Source organism: Myxine glutinosa, chromosome 14 (genome assembly GCF_964187855.1).
Source record: "Myxine glutinosa chromosome 14, kmMyxGlut1.1, whole genome shotgun sequence".
Taxonomy (NCBI): domain Eukaryota; kingdom Metazoa; phylum Chordata; class Myxini; order Myxiniformes; family Myxinidae; genus Myxine; species Myxine glutinosa.
This window is the reverse complement of record NC_136274.1, coordinates 86,050,115-86,064,830: the sequence shown is the minus strand read 5'-3', so window position 1 is coordinate 86,064,830 and position 14,716 is coordinate 86,050,115. Positions and strand designations below refer to the sequence as shown.

The 14,716-nt window shown below is 46.9% G+C and overlaps 1 protein-coding gene across 4 annotated transcripts in view; it reads right to left on the bottom strand.

Moving 5' to 3' along the window:
* Positions 1-14,716, bottom strand: part of LOC144888885 (germ cell nuclear acidic protein-like) — a 155,678-nt gene that overhangs the window by 80,192 nt on the left and 60,770 nt on the right. The window contains exon 2 of one of the 4 annotated variants that reach the window (XM_078768543.1): positions 7,750-7,777. The exons of the other annotated variants lie outside the window; for them this stretch is intronic. The gene's annotated coding sequence lies outside the window, so the exon portion shown is untranslated. The remainder of the gene's footprint in view (positions 1-7,749; positions 7,778-14,716) is intronic. 4 annotated transcript variants of the gene reach the window in all.

Here is a 14,716-nt window from a genome sequence, read left to right as displayed (position 1 = left end):
GTTTCGTAAAAGTCTTGCCTCCCGTGAGACGAGCATAGAGGTCTTCGATCCTCAGGATTGGATATTTATCCAATGAAGAACACTTGTTCACGGTCATTTTATAATCTCCACATATGCGGATGGACTGGTCCGATTTTATGACCGGAATGATGGGCGCCGCCCATTCGGCATACAAGATTTGCTCGATGATGCCCAGATTTTCAAGATGATCCAGTTCCTTGTCTATCCGCTCCCGCAGGGCGAAAGGGACTGGGCGAGCTCTACAAAATATAGGATTGGCATCCCGGTAAACACTGACTTTAGCCGTATGTCCTTTCAAGGTTCCAAGCTCATCCTTGAAGACATCCGGGTACATCTCCAGCACATTTTGAGTGTGTATGCTGCGGAAGGAGAAACGTTGGCTGCCCGAAGTTGAGAATGCTTTTCCACTTCAGTCGAATTATGCTCAACCAGTTCCTGCCGAGTAAGGAAGAGGCCCTTTCCAGAAATGACGATCAGGGATAGGTGAAACTCACGGTTATCATAGCCCACCGTGACGTCACATGTACCGGCTTGTACCGCAGGGAACAATCTTCTCACCTGTATAGGTGGAGAGTCCATAGGTAGTAGGTTTCAGATGGGGTCGGTCAGCATCACTCCACAGGTTTGTGAAAACAGCATGGCTGATGAGCGAGACGGCCGCACCAGTGTCGACCTCCATTTGCAATGGTCGATTGTTGATGACAACAGTGGCAAGAAGAGGGTCCCGCTTATGGTGAGAATCAATATGAAGCAAGTCATACGATTCTGAGTTGTCGGAAACAGAGCTCACCTGGTCAAACTCAGGTTCCTCCGAACCGATAAATTGATGAATCTTCTTGTCAGCTTTCCCTTTTCCCGATTTGCGAGTGATGCAAGCTGGAGCAATATGGCCAGTTTTCGAACAGAAATGGCAGGTCGCATCTTTGAACCGACACGTCTCCGGAGGGTGCTTTCCGTTGCACCGAAAACATTTGTTGTGTGTTTGAGACTGCACTGGCTTCTGACGAAGAGACTTGTTCCAACGTTTTGGCTGATCATGATCCAACCGATTCACAGCAGGGCTGGTACCAGATGAGCGAGTTGCACCGATGCTTGTAGCGTTGCGTTCAGCACTTTCCATGGAAATGGCGGTGTCTCTGGCATTTTGGAACGTCAGTCTTCTCTCAGCAAGCAGGCGTCTACGAGTGCGGTCATCGGACATGCCAACCACCAGCAAATCACGGAGCACGTCATCAATCGTGTCCCCAAACTCACACAGATTTGACAGTTTTTTGAGGTGTGCAATGAAGTCTGCGATCAACTGACCTTGCTGCTGTCTGCACATGTAAAAATTAAACCAACACAGGATGACTGAAGGAGATGGATTACAATGTTCCTTCAAAGCGGCCTTGAGCTCTGCATACATGAGCTCCTGAATTGTCCGAGGACGAATCAGGTTTTTAACGAGTGTGAACGTCTCACCTCCGCAAACGGACAGGAAGACGGCCTTCATCCGGGCTTCGGTCGCGATGCCGTTCGCCTCGAAGAAGAAAGACAACCGCTCAGAATATGTGTCAAAATCTCCCTCATGAGGATCGAATTCATCGATATGGCCGAAAGAAGTCATGCTCGAGATGTTTATCCTCGTCGCCATGTAAGGTATCTCGACAGACTACGATCGATTGGAGCACACGTTTATTGACTCTGCCGATACAGGCCCGATTAACTGCAGCGTCATCCGAGCTGGGGCGTAGGGATACAATGCGGTCACGGTGTCGGGATACAACGGTGAATATTTGCAGCTTCATACATGACATAAAGTGAAACCCTTGAAGGTAATAATGAGCCGGTATGCACCTCAGCAACATGCAACAATAGTTGAATTTTATTTCAAAAACAATTGTTCAATAATTTCAACTCGGGGAGAATTTCGGTGAGTTTTTGCAACTCCAAAGGCTCCAAATCCACAGCGTATTCGGGTGTTGATTTCCCGGTTTCGGGAATCAGGAACGACAGTTGATTAAACGCGAACTGGCACAGACCACGAAGCAGCCGATCCCCGACTTGAGCGAGGAGGAGAGAAGGTAAATGAGAACCCAGACCAGCCGATCCCCGACTTGAGCGAGGAGGAGAGAAGGTAAATGAGAACCCAGACCAGCCGATCCCCGACTTGAGCGAGGAGGAGAGAAGGTAAATGAGAACCCAGAAACCTTGAGGAGAAGACGCTCAATTGGGTATTTTACGACGGTCGCTGCAACAAATCTTGGTGCAGGAGTTGGACGTTTATCGCTCCCAGACACCTTTTTGTGTGGCGATCTCAAATAATGCGTGGATGTAAATAATCCATCCACTCTGTTGGAGACTTTCCTTTGTCCAAGAAATCAACGATTTATCACCGGAAGTTTTGACGAGGGTGATGGAAAACCCATCGAAAGAGCTCGGATTTGTGAATGCGAAGCAGCCGGTCATTTACAGGACGTAATTTTCATGTTTAATTTCATAAAATCTCAATGGATTAAACAATTGTTTGTCATTCATAGTTTGTGTGTTTTTGTTTTTTTTTCCAAAAGTTATCGGCAAACCAAATCAGGTGGAACTTTTGTGCCAACCTCGCCAAAATTATTGAACAATTGTTTTTGAAATAAAATCCAACTATTGTTGCACGTTGCTGAGGTGTATACCGGCTCATTATCACCTTCAAGGGTTTAACTTTATATCTGTAAAAAAAAGAAAAACAATTAAAATTATATAAAACAAAATACAGCGATTTCAATCAGGTGGTTGTTACCTTTGTGCCACCCTGTACATAGAGTCCCGACATGGCGGTGTTCGTGCCTGTGTTTAATGCGATACGCTCGACAAACACTTAACCTGACCAAATTTCAAAATTTAAACAACGGAATTGAGCTAAACAGCAGATCAAGTGCGAAAAAAGTGTTCATTTCCTTAAAACGTTTCCTAAAAAAAACGCGTTTGCTAAAAAATGTCTCCGGGCATTTCCAGGCCAGGGTATTTTTGGTGTTTCCAACTACATCGTCTGACGCACCCAGTGCCCTCAACATGGGTTGATGGATATCGTCGGATTTTGCGTGCTCTGCATGACGTCTTCCTCTTCTTCAAGAAAAATTAACACCCAAAACACAGTCCGTGAACTCTTAATTGCGTTAAGACTGCTGAGAACCCTCAGACCTTTGGCGACTCTGAAGACCACCAAGACTCCTGATGACCCAAAATACCCTTAAAGACCCAAAACGCCCCGAAGACCCAAAACGCCCCGAAGACCCAAAACTCCCCGAAGACCCAAAACGCCCCGAAGACCCAAAATGCCCCGAAGACCCAAAACGCCCCGAAGACCCAAAACGCCCCGAAGACCCAAAAGACACCAAAATGGTCAAAGATGCCTATCCCTCTGAAACAACGTGTGATGAGGCACGCGGAGCGCGCTGAGTCATGCTCGTAATATCAAATACTCAGACATTTTTTTATGATGAAAAATTAAATTAAAAAAGAAAGAATTAACTCTTAATTAATTTAGAAACAATTGATGAATAAAAAGAAAAGTTTAATAAAAAATGAGCTTTCCCTGTTTGCATGGACTTCTCGCATTGACTTATAGTTGGTCGTTTTAGCATCTTTGACATCGGTTTACTGCTTTGATTGCTTTGGCAAATGTAAGCTTATTTGTTTGATTCTCATGATTTTATGAGTTTCATGAGCTTTCGCAAGTTTAGGGGTCTTAGGGGTCTTCGACTGAAGGTGGCACATGAACGTGGGTGGAATTTATTGGTTCATGGGTTGGCATTCGCCGTTTCCGCATTGTCTGTCTGCATTTGGGACCCCTCCCGTGCGTCGTATGTGTTGGGATGGTGCTGAGGTCACTTTGATAGTGTTGACTAACTGACCAACATATAGAATAAGCCAGTGTCTCAATGAATCACAATTCATTGATCTTTGATTGATTCACAATCGCACTCTTCACTTCCATGGTGACAGACAGCTTAGAGACTTTTAGAGTACTTCAAAATAAAAATAAACATTTTTTTTTTTTTTTGTATACAGAATCGAGGCTCGTGAAAGAGCTAACATTTATCACACAAACAAATCAAACAGACAAACAAACAAAATATATAAAAAGGGGAGCAGTAGACAAGATGGGGAGAGAAGGGGAAGCACATAAACACAACATCTGAGAGCAGGGACATCGGGAATGTGTGGGAGGGAGAGGGCTTGGGGGGGAGGCGGCGTGGGAAGGGGGTGGGGGGGGGGGGGGGTGGGAGAAGTATAAACACAAGGACACCAAGGACTTCCAGGAAAGAAGTTGGTATTTCAAAAAAGTGGATTTGGGGTGAAATTAGCGGGGGTAGAAAAGAACAAGGTTTTGGATTTATTTTTATTTTTTTATGGTTTTGGATTCAGTTAGCTGATATGTAAATCCTATTCAAATTTCAAGTCAATCGGATGAAAATTTAGGATTTTAGAAATTCATAAAAAGTGGTTGACCTTTGGCCTATGTTGACCTTTTGGCCGACGCTGATCTCAAAAATAATAGTTGGTGGTTGAATTCAGTTAGCCGATATGTAAATCCTATTCAAATTTCAACTCAATCAGATTAAAATAGAGGATTTTAGAAATTTGAAAAACGTTCTCGACCTTTGGTCTGTTGACCTTTTGACCTCAAACATATATAGGATTTTGTCGGACCACGAACTCTACCATTTGCTGAAGTTTCGTGAAGTTCGGTTTAGAATTGTGACCCGTAGGCAAGTATAAGTGAGCGGACAGACAAACACACAAACACACACAAACCGGAGTGATCAACATACTTGGCAAAAAAAAAAATGTTTGCCAAGTAACAAGAAGACGTCATGCAGAGCACGATACTTGCAAAATCCACTCCCCCTCCCAAAAAGGTTGTCATGGATCCATCAGGCGGTCTTGTGCATTACCCTTACACACTGTAAGAAGATGACGTTGAGTTTCAGTTTAAGAGATGGAGGCTTTATTGATCACCATACAATGCAGCATCACCATGTACGGCCTCTTCTTCACCCCGACCCTCTCACATGCCACGCCCTCTCATGCTAAATATTGATGTATATAGCATGGTTTTGGATGTATGATGAAGGCGATTTGTGTTCAAGTATATAATACAATTTAAACAAGAAAGAGCAATCAGAGATTGCAGACCTCACCAGGACATGTTTTCAGTGTTTTTTAAGGCTTTTGTGTTAAAACAAATATGGCGGCCGAACCACGTGACAGATGACGTCATCGTTATTTTTCTCCACCAATTTATCCCGAGATGATGCTCAAGAAATTTAATCTTGATCGGATGAAGTTTTGTACTTGTCTGACGTGGGAAGAACATTCTAGAGGTTGAGAGGCAATGGACCGATTGGAACGGAGGATCGATGACATCAGACCACGGACGTAAAAACCACGGCTGGCCGGCATTTTGCCCTCTCGTTTTTGGGATCTCTTCACGCCTGGACCTCATTCTTCTGTTTGACCCTAGACTCTTGCTGGTTGGACAACGATGGACGGCGGAGCGACGGTGGGGTGCTGACGATTCTAGTTGAAGAGGATAGTGTGACCAGTTTTTCCCATTTGAATTTATGCATCTAGTTTAGTAGTATTTCAAGGCTTCCTTGCTCTAACGTATCACTAAACTTTGGTGCAGAAGCACCAAACTCAGAAAATAACTACAACGGTGCTCGGTAGTGCATACCTCCACCAGGCTGAACAATTTATGACTTATATCTGCACATCGGATTTTTATGCGAAAAAATAAAAATATTTTTTCATATAAAACGGCTTTTTTGCGCGCAAAAAAATTATTTTTCTATTTTCGGAGAAAAAAAATATTTCGCCCTTTTTCGGGAAAAATAAAATAAAATGCCCTTTTTGGTCGAAAATGTCTGGCAACGCAAAAAAAATGAGGGAATTTTTCGAAATTTTTAACTGCGATCGAAATTTTAAACTGCGATCAAATTTTTTTGCTGCGATCGATCTCAAAACAAAATGTTGCGTCCACTTGCATGCGTTGCGTCCCCAGCGTCTACAGCAGTGAGGCGGTGTACTACAGTGAGAGAGTGTACACAAAGTGCGAACAAGTCTCCTATCAAGATGAGTGCTGCTCTTCGTGACAAGTGGCTGAAGGAATTCAACGCTGGCGGCGATGGGGCCACCTTCAAGTACGTGTCGAGTGACACGGCTTTCTGTCGAGCTTGTGAAAAGACTTTCCGGGCGAAGCAGAAGTCTGAGCTGGCCCAACATGTCCGAGGAGACCGCCACAAGAGCAACTTGGCCTTGAAGAAGAAGAGGACGGTCACGCAAGCCACCATGGAGGACTTTGGTGGCGGAAAGAGGCACAAGTGCGACGTCGTGGCTCAGGAGCTGTGCCAGGCCATGCTGGCCGCTGGCATCCCATGGTCGAAATTGGAAAACCCTGCCCTCCGGTCGTTCCTGGAGAAGCACATCACTCTCCAGATCCCCGATGAAAGCTGGATTCTAAAGCACTACCTCGACAAGTGCTACGACGAGGCCTTGGCGGGGATCCGTGCCAACCTCGGACAGCAGCCCATCTGGCTGTCCGTCGACGAGACGACCAATTCGGCAGGTCGATATGTGGCCAACATCATCGCGGGACGCTTGTCCAAGGAGGGGTACTTTCGTCCCCACCTCGTCCAGTGCATGTTTCTGGAGAAGACCAACTCCGGGGAGATCTTGCTCGCAGTCAATGACACGCTGCACTATCGTTGGTCTGATTTCAAGCCGGAGTGCCTCAAGGTCCTCGTCAGCGACGCCGCGGCCTATATGATCAAGGCCGGCCATGCCCTGAAGGAACTCTTCCCGGACTTGCTGCATGTGACTTGCGTTGCCCACGCGCTCCACCGTGTCTGCGACAGTCCGAGAAATGTTCAAGGACGTCAACGACCTGATTGCCACGACGAAGAAGGTGTTCGTCAAAGCCCCGTCGCGTGTTGTCCTTTGGAAGGAGCAGCAGCCCAATCTTTCTCTCCCCCCGGAGCCCATTCTGACTCGGTGGGGGACGTGGATCGACGCCACGGTGTTTTACGCCGAGCACTTCGAGGCCGTCAAGGACATTGTGGACCAGCTGAATGATGACGACGCGATGGCAATCCGGAGTGCCAAGGACCTGTTCGGAAAGGCGGACATCAAGCTCAGTTTGGTCTTCTTAAATGCCCACGTGTCGTTCATCCCGAAGATCCTTAAGCAGCTGGAGGAGGCCGGCATGGAGCTGGCCAAGGCCTTCCAGCTCCTTGATCAGGCCAAGGAGGAGCTCGAAAAGATCCGAGGCTGCCGTAAGGAGATCCTGCTCACCAAGTTCAAGGCGGTGCTCCAGCGCAATCCCGACATTGGTGTGCTGAGGACAGTGGCTTTGATCCTGGATGGAGATCAGCACGGATCTGAGGTTGGTGTGCCGGCTGGAGTCAAGCTTGCCGACATCCCCCTCTTGAGGTACTGCCCCATCGTCAGCGTCGACGTGGAAAGGTCCTTCTCCGTCTACAGAAACGTCCTCACCGACCGCTGACACCGCCTCACCAAGGAGAACATTACCAAGATAATGATTTCAAACACCTACTTTAACCGTTCCTAAAAGGGTCTTGTCAATTTCTTCTAGTCCTCTACTTATCAAACAATGCGGTTGCAATAAAGGTACCTGAACGTCATTTTTTACCTGTTTACTAGCCCAGAGTGCTTAATGTTGTGCAGGAAAAAGCTTACCATTTTTTGTTCTTTTTTTGACTGATTTCTGAAAAACATGGTAATAATAAAAAATGAATAAAACGGGGGAAAAAAATATTTTGGGATTTTTCACATTAAAAAAAAAAAATTCCGCTTTTCAAAACATAAAAGGCCTATTTTCTTAACATAAAAATCCGTAGTCTACAGTTATATCCCATTGATAGGCCAGATCTGGATTCAGACCTCAACCAAAATCGAATCGGCTTGTTTATGTCACCGACCCACCTAATCCACATACCTTTGTCATAACTCATCCACAACTTTTTGAAATAGCATGCTGCACGGTATATCGTTTTTGGCCCCATCTCAATGATGAAGAATCACTTTTTTTTTTCTTTTTTTTTCTTTGTATACAAGATCGAGGCTCGTGAAAGAGCTAACATTAATCACACAAAAGACAAACCGACACACAAAACACAAAAAACAAGGGGAGCGGTAGACAAGATGGGGAGAGAGGGGGAAGGACACAAAAGAGAGGGGGAAGGACACAAACACAACATTTGAGAGCAGGGACATCGGGAGGACTTGGGGGGAGGTGGGAGAGGATTAAAACATATGAACACTGCAAGGACTCTGGGGTGAATTACCGGGGGTAGAAAAGATCAAGGTTTTCGATGGGGGAAGATAAGAGATGGTGGTGAACAGCTGTTTTAAAGACCTGGAGGGAGGAGTGGGATTGAAGGGAGTGGGGGAGTTTGTTCCAGAGGCGGGAGAAAAGGGGAATGAAAGAGTGAAGGTGAGCAGAGAGCCTAGACTTTGGCAGTTTAACCAGAAGAGGGTTGCAGGCAGATCTTGTGCGACCTGAAGGAATATTGGGGGGACAGAGCACAGAGAGAGCTGGGGGAGCAAGGCCGGAGAGGAGTCGGTAGAAGACAGAAAGACCACCAACCTGCCTGCGGTGAGTGAGTGAAAGGCCCTCGGCGTTGACTACATCGCAGGAGATTCCAATGATTCTGAAAGCTTTGGCCTCAACAGCGTGAAGCCGAGCAAGGTGTGAGGCAGGAGCACCAGCCCAGAGGGTGGAACAGTATTCCATTGAGCTGCGGATGAAAGCCTTGTATGTGGTGAGGAGCTCAGGAGTGCCAAGGAAGGACTTCGCACGACGGAGGATGCCCAGTCGGCGACTGGCTTTGGAGGCCAGCTTGGAAATGTGGTTTTCCCAAGAAAGATCATGGCAGATAGTGAGACCCAAAAGCTTGAGCGACAAAACTTCTTGGAGAGGATTGTTGAGAAAGTAGATGGGAGGGTTGTCGAGTCGGTCCTTTCGGAGAGACATTGTAAGAGTGTGAGATTTGTCAGGATTGAAAGACATGTTCCACTTGTTTGACCAGTCTGTGATTTTGTCCAGGTCTGCAGAGAGTGAGGAGGCTGCAGACTGCCGATCTGAGGGATGAGGAATGGAGCGACAGAGAGTAGAGTCGTCAGCAAAGAGATAGAGAGGATTTTCAAGAGAGTCAGAGAGATCATTGATGAAGACCAGAAAAAGCACAGGGCCCAGAACACTACCTTGGGGAACTCCAGCCTGAACAGGAAGAGGAGATGAGAGAAACCCATTCAGGGCCACACGTTGACTACGACCAGAGAGGAAGTCCGCCAGCCATGCGTGGAGATTTCCATGGATACCAAAGGAGGAGAGTTTGGAGAGCAGAGCAGGGTGCCAGACCGTATCGAAGGCACGTGAAATGTCAAGGGAGACAGCTCTAATTTCCTGTTTGGCGTTGAGGACCTCCATCCATTGTTGAGAAAGCAGAAGCAGCATGTCCAGAGTAGAGTGACCAGGTCTGAAACCAAATTGATGATCAGAGATCAAGCCATTGGAGAAGAGGAAAGATTTAATATCTGAAGCAATGATGGATTCCATGACTTTGCTGATAATTGGGAGAAGGCTGATTGGTCTGTAGTTGCTGGGATCTGTTTTTGCACCTTTTTTGTGCAAAGCGGTGATGTTGGCTGATTTCCAAGCAGATGGCAGATGACCTTGAGCAAAAGAGAGGGTGAAGAGAACAGAAAGAGGGAGTGAAAGTGCAGAAGAACATGATTTTAGGACCCGTGGGCTGATGCCGTCAGGACCAGTTGCAGAATCAGAGTCGAGGGTTGCCAGAAACTTTTCCACCTTGTCAGGAGGAAAGGACACAGAGTCCAGGAGCAGCTGGGTACGACTGGGTACGGTGGGTACAGAGAGGGATGGGTTTGGGACACAAGATTTAGAGGCAAACACAGAGTTGAGGCATTCAGCTTTTTCACGTGCGGAGTCAGCCGTTAAGCCGTTTGAGGTGAGGGAGGGGATGGAGGGGGAACAAACACCAGAAACAGATTTGACCAGACGCCACCAGGATTTGGAAGAGGGAGACAGATCAGAGAGTTCGGTCTTGAGAATGGTGAGATATTGTTTCCTGGCTCTCCTGAGGGTGGACACACACTTGTTTCGGGCTTTGTGAAAGGAAATGAGATTTCCTTCCGTTGGATTTGCTTTCCAGGAGACGAAAGCAAGTTGTTTCAGGGCAACAGCCTCACCACAAGATTCCGTGTACCATGGACGGGAGGAAGGGTATGACAACTGAAGACGAGATGGTATAAATCTGTGCATGAGAGAGAGCAATTTACTTTGAAAGAATTCCCAAGATGAGTTGATGTCAGAGGCGGTAGAGATGGGAGACCAGTCCAGATGATTGATGGCTGCTTGAAGACCGTGCCAGTTGGCCTGAGTGAAATGCCAGACTCGTCGACGCTGAGGAGGCTCTCTGAGAATGGTCAGAGAGATGTCCACTTTGACAAGCACATGATCAGATGAGCCGATTGGAGCAGAAGAAGAGCAGCAGACATTTTCAGGGAAGTTTGTCATAACCAAATCCAGAAGAGAAGATGCTCCGTTGACTGAGATCCGGGTCGGGAAATTGACAGATTGCGTCAGTCCCAGTGAGTCGCAGAAGTCCTTTGCTGAAGAGCCATGGCTGGTGAGAGAGGTACCCACACCCAGCCAACTGGCATGGTGACAATTGAAATCACCACATATGAGGAAGAGAGAGTTGGGATGGGTAGATAGAAGTTGGTCCATATTATCAGACAGTGAGATGTAGATGGAGTCATCGCTGATTGGTGGACGGTACAACACACATATGAACAAAAGGTGGGAGCGAAGGGGAAGCCGTAGCCAAAGGTATTCCTGGGGGTGAGGTGGAGAGAGGGCAGTGGAGGGCGAGTGAGGAAGAGAGTTTTTTATAAAGATAGCAACCCCACCTCCAGGACGAGGCTCAGGTCTATCATACCGGAGGAGGGAGTAACCTGGGAGAGATACCAAGGCATCAGAGACATCATGAAGGAGGAAAGTTTCTGTTAAGCAGATCACATCTGGTTTGTCAGAAGCAACCTGTATGGAGAGGTCAGTCAAGTTTGAGCGAAGGCCCCGGATGTTTGAGGTCCATACCGTTAATGAAGAGGAAGGGGGAGCATCGGGTCCAGAACAGGGGGGGGGGGGAGGGGTAGGGTAAGATGTGGAAGAGGAGGAAGAGGTAGGGAGAGCTGTTGAAGGTGTGTCAGAGATTTCAGAATAGCTTGGAGAAAGGGAAGAATGGGGCGGACAAAAGGTTTGATGGAGATTGGGTGAGGCACAGTGAGGTGTTATTTGAGGAGGGGGAAGAGCAAGGCAGAAGGTTTGGGGAGATGAAGGTGAAAGTTGGAAGGAGGAAGAAGCAGGGAGGATGCTTTGAGGAGGAGGGGTGAGAGGGGAGTCTAGGAGGGGAGGAGCGAGGGAGAGTCTCGGAGGGGAGGGGTGTGGGGGGAGTTTAGGAGGGAGGGGAGGGAAGGGGCAAGGGGGGAGATTTGAAAGGGATGGGTGATGGGGAGGATTTGGAGGGGAGGGGTGAGATTGGATTTTGAAAAGTGTACGATTCATGGGAAACGAACATTTTTTGCAAAATGAGTTTGAGACCTTCGAGTCAAAAATACGTTTGAGGACACTGGAGGAGGGATGGAGTTCTGGATAGTTTAGGGAATGTAGAAAGGAGGAACTGTAAGAGATGGTATTATATATATATTTTGGAATGAATAGATTTGGTGAGCAAGACGAAAGCATCCTTTTGTAGGAAAAGAAGAAAAGGGTGTTATAATATATGAGAGAAAATAGTTGTTCAGGGGAGAGATTATACATTTCTAACCGCGTGATCGCGAACGAAGAACGAACGAACAAAAAGAACAAATAAACGAATAAGACCTGGGAAGGAAATAGTTTTTTGGGGGGGTTTTTTTTTTTTTTTTTTTTTTTGTGAGTACAGATATTAAACAAGGAGGTACGGGGTGAACGACTGGGACGAAACAGTGAACGAAAATAATTTCAGCGCATTCGAAGAATCGCTGAGAGAAAAACAAACCACAAGGTCGGAGACGGTACGGTAGTCCAAGCCTACGAGTACTAGGCCGCAGAATACTCGATACCATTAACCGACGATTGTGTATACATGTACGAAAAATTAGCACCGAAAATTTTCCAAAAGATACGCTATAGGTACATACACCGAAAGATAGATACAGTCTCGACAAAAACACGATTGAGAAATATCACTTAGCTTCGAAAGCGTGAGCGCATGGAGCAGCTTCGAAAAGACGTGACCTCGCCGTGATCTCGCGAGCTTCAAGGAATTGAAACTGAAGGAATTGAAAAATTCTAGTATCCGAATCCATATTCAGATCTTCACAAAATCGAAACAATTCGTCCTTGTCACACAACGAACCTGTCCACCAGGTTTCGTGCAAATACGCCCACAACTTTTTGAGATATCCTGTTTACAGACAGACAAACAGACAGGGTGAAAATATAACCTCCGCCCACCTTCGGTGGCAGTGGTAATAACATATACACTCAACCCTCGGCTATCGCGAACTCAGCTATCGCGTATATCTGCTATCGCGGCTACCTAAAAAACTGCGCAAACACGACTATCGCGCCCCAAATACGCGCTATAGCGCACCGGAAATGGTGGGGGGGAAAAAATAAATTCAAACAGTCCAGGTGCTACGTCATCGCCGAGCGTGGGGTGATTCACGTGTTGATTGGTTGTGACGTCAGGACGTCAGGGGCACTGTGATTGTCCGCCCGGCGCCATTCAAGTGCGCGTCGCCTCAGAGTGAATACTGTATGTACTGTAATAGCAGTGTCTAAACCTTTTTTTGTGATATAACAAAGGCCGATATACCCCAACCCCGACCCCCCACCATTGCCCAGCGTAATGCAGCGGCACCTGCAAGGGAAATCAAGAAGAGGAAGAACTTAACTACGCTCAGAATTGCGAAATTGTGCAGTTGATAGACAATGGTGAAACAAAGCGAAGTGTTGGAAAGAAATTTGGGATAAATGAGTCAACAGTGCGAGGTATTTACCAAAACCGTGACCATATCAAGGCCCATATGAATCTTGCCTCATCAGAAGCAGGTGCCAAGCTACGCGAAGCCGTAATCAATTGCTTCTCAAGACAGAACAATTACTAGGACGATATCTGAAGAGGCAAGCAAAGCGAAACTTGGCAATTGATACTCGTGAAATTATGGACACTGCCAAGGACATTTATGCTGCTGTGGCTCGTAAGATGGGTGTGCAACAACCTTCAGTCTTTCTTGCATCCAAAGGGTGGGTAGATAAGTTCATGTCCCGTCATAAAGTAAAAAGTGTTAAGATATCTGGCGAGGCGGCAAGTGGGGCCAAGTCTGCAGCCCGTGAGTACCCTGAATCTCTAAAAAAATATTATTGATGAAGGCCAGTCCACTCCCGATCAAATTTTAAATATGGACGAAACCAATTTCTATTGGAAAGCAATGCCTCGGCGAACATTTATCACTACCAAGTCAGCCAAAGTTCGTGGAAGGAAGGCCATAAAGGAGCGTTTCACCCTGCTGTTCGCGATGAATGCGTCAGGAACATGCCGCCTTAAACCCACAGTTGTGCATCGAGCTAAACGACCCAGGGCCTACAAAGGATGCAACTTGAACTAATTAAATGTGCACTGGTTGACATCAAAGAAGGGGTATATGTCAGCCAAACTTTCCCAGGACTGGCTCAAGGAGGCATTCATTCCCGAGGTTGAGGATTTTTGCAAGTCCCAAAACATAAGGTTGAACATTCTCCTGCTCCTCGACAATGCCCCTGGACATTCGCCATTTCTAAGGGCCGAGCATCCCAATGTGCAGGTCGAGTTTTTGCCACCAAACACGACTTCCTTGATCCAGCCCCTCGATCAGGAGGTCATATCAGTTGTGAAGGCGTCCTATTCCACACGGCAATTTAGGAAGATGCGGCAGGCAACTAAAGACACCGCCGTTATCCAGCAATTGCTCGACAGTGAGGATGAGGATGACATGGTTCAATGGGATACTGAGGCAGAACAAAAAGTGATTCGGTATTGGAAAAACTACAATGTGAAACGGGCTATTGACTTAATGGTAGACTGCTGGAACAATGTTACCCCAGCCACTATCAATCATGCCTGGCGTAACATTTTGGAAGGTCTCACTGAGGACCGCCAGGTGGCTGTGCCAGGTACGCCACAGACTGTTGAGGCAGAAGTAGAGGCAGCGGCGGAAGAGGCACGCCAAATCCCTGGAGCTGGTTTTGCTGAGACTACTGGTGAGGACATCCAAGAAATGATACAGCCTGCTGCAGTTACTGTTGACGAAATAATTGAGGAAGATGATGTGGCACAAGAAGAGGACAGTTCAGGAGAGGATGAGGAAGGTGTAAATGTGAGGCGTGAGGGATTATCCATGGCCGTCATCAAGAAGATGATAGACTTGGGTTGCCAGCTTCGCCACATCCTTGAACAAGATTTAACAATCAACAGCGAAGCAAGGTGCTCCTTTATTAATAAGGCACTGGCTGGTTACGAGGAGCAGTATCACGCCCACATCAACTCCCTCCGCCAATGCCAGATCACCGAATTCTTACGGCGTCGCAACGAGG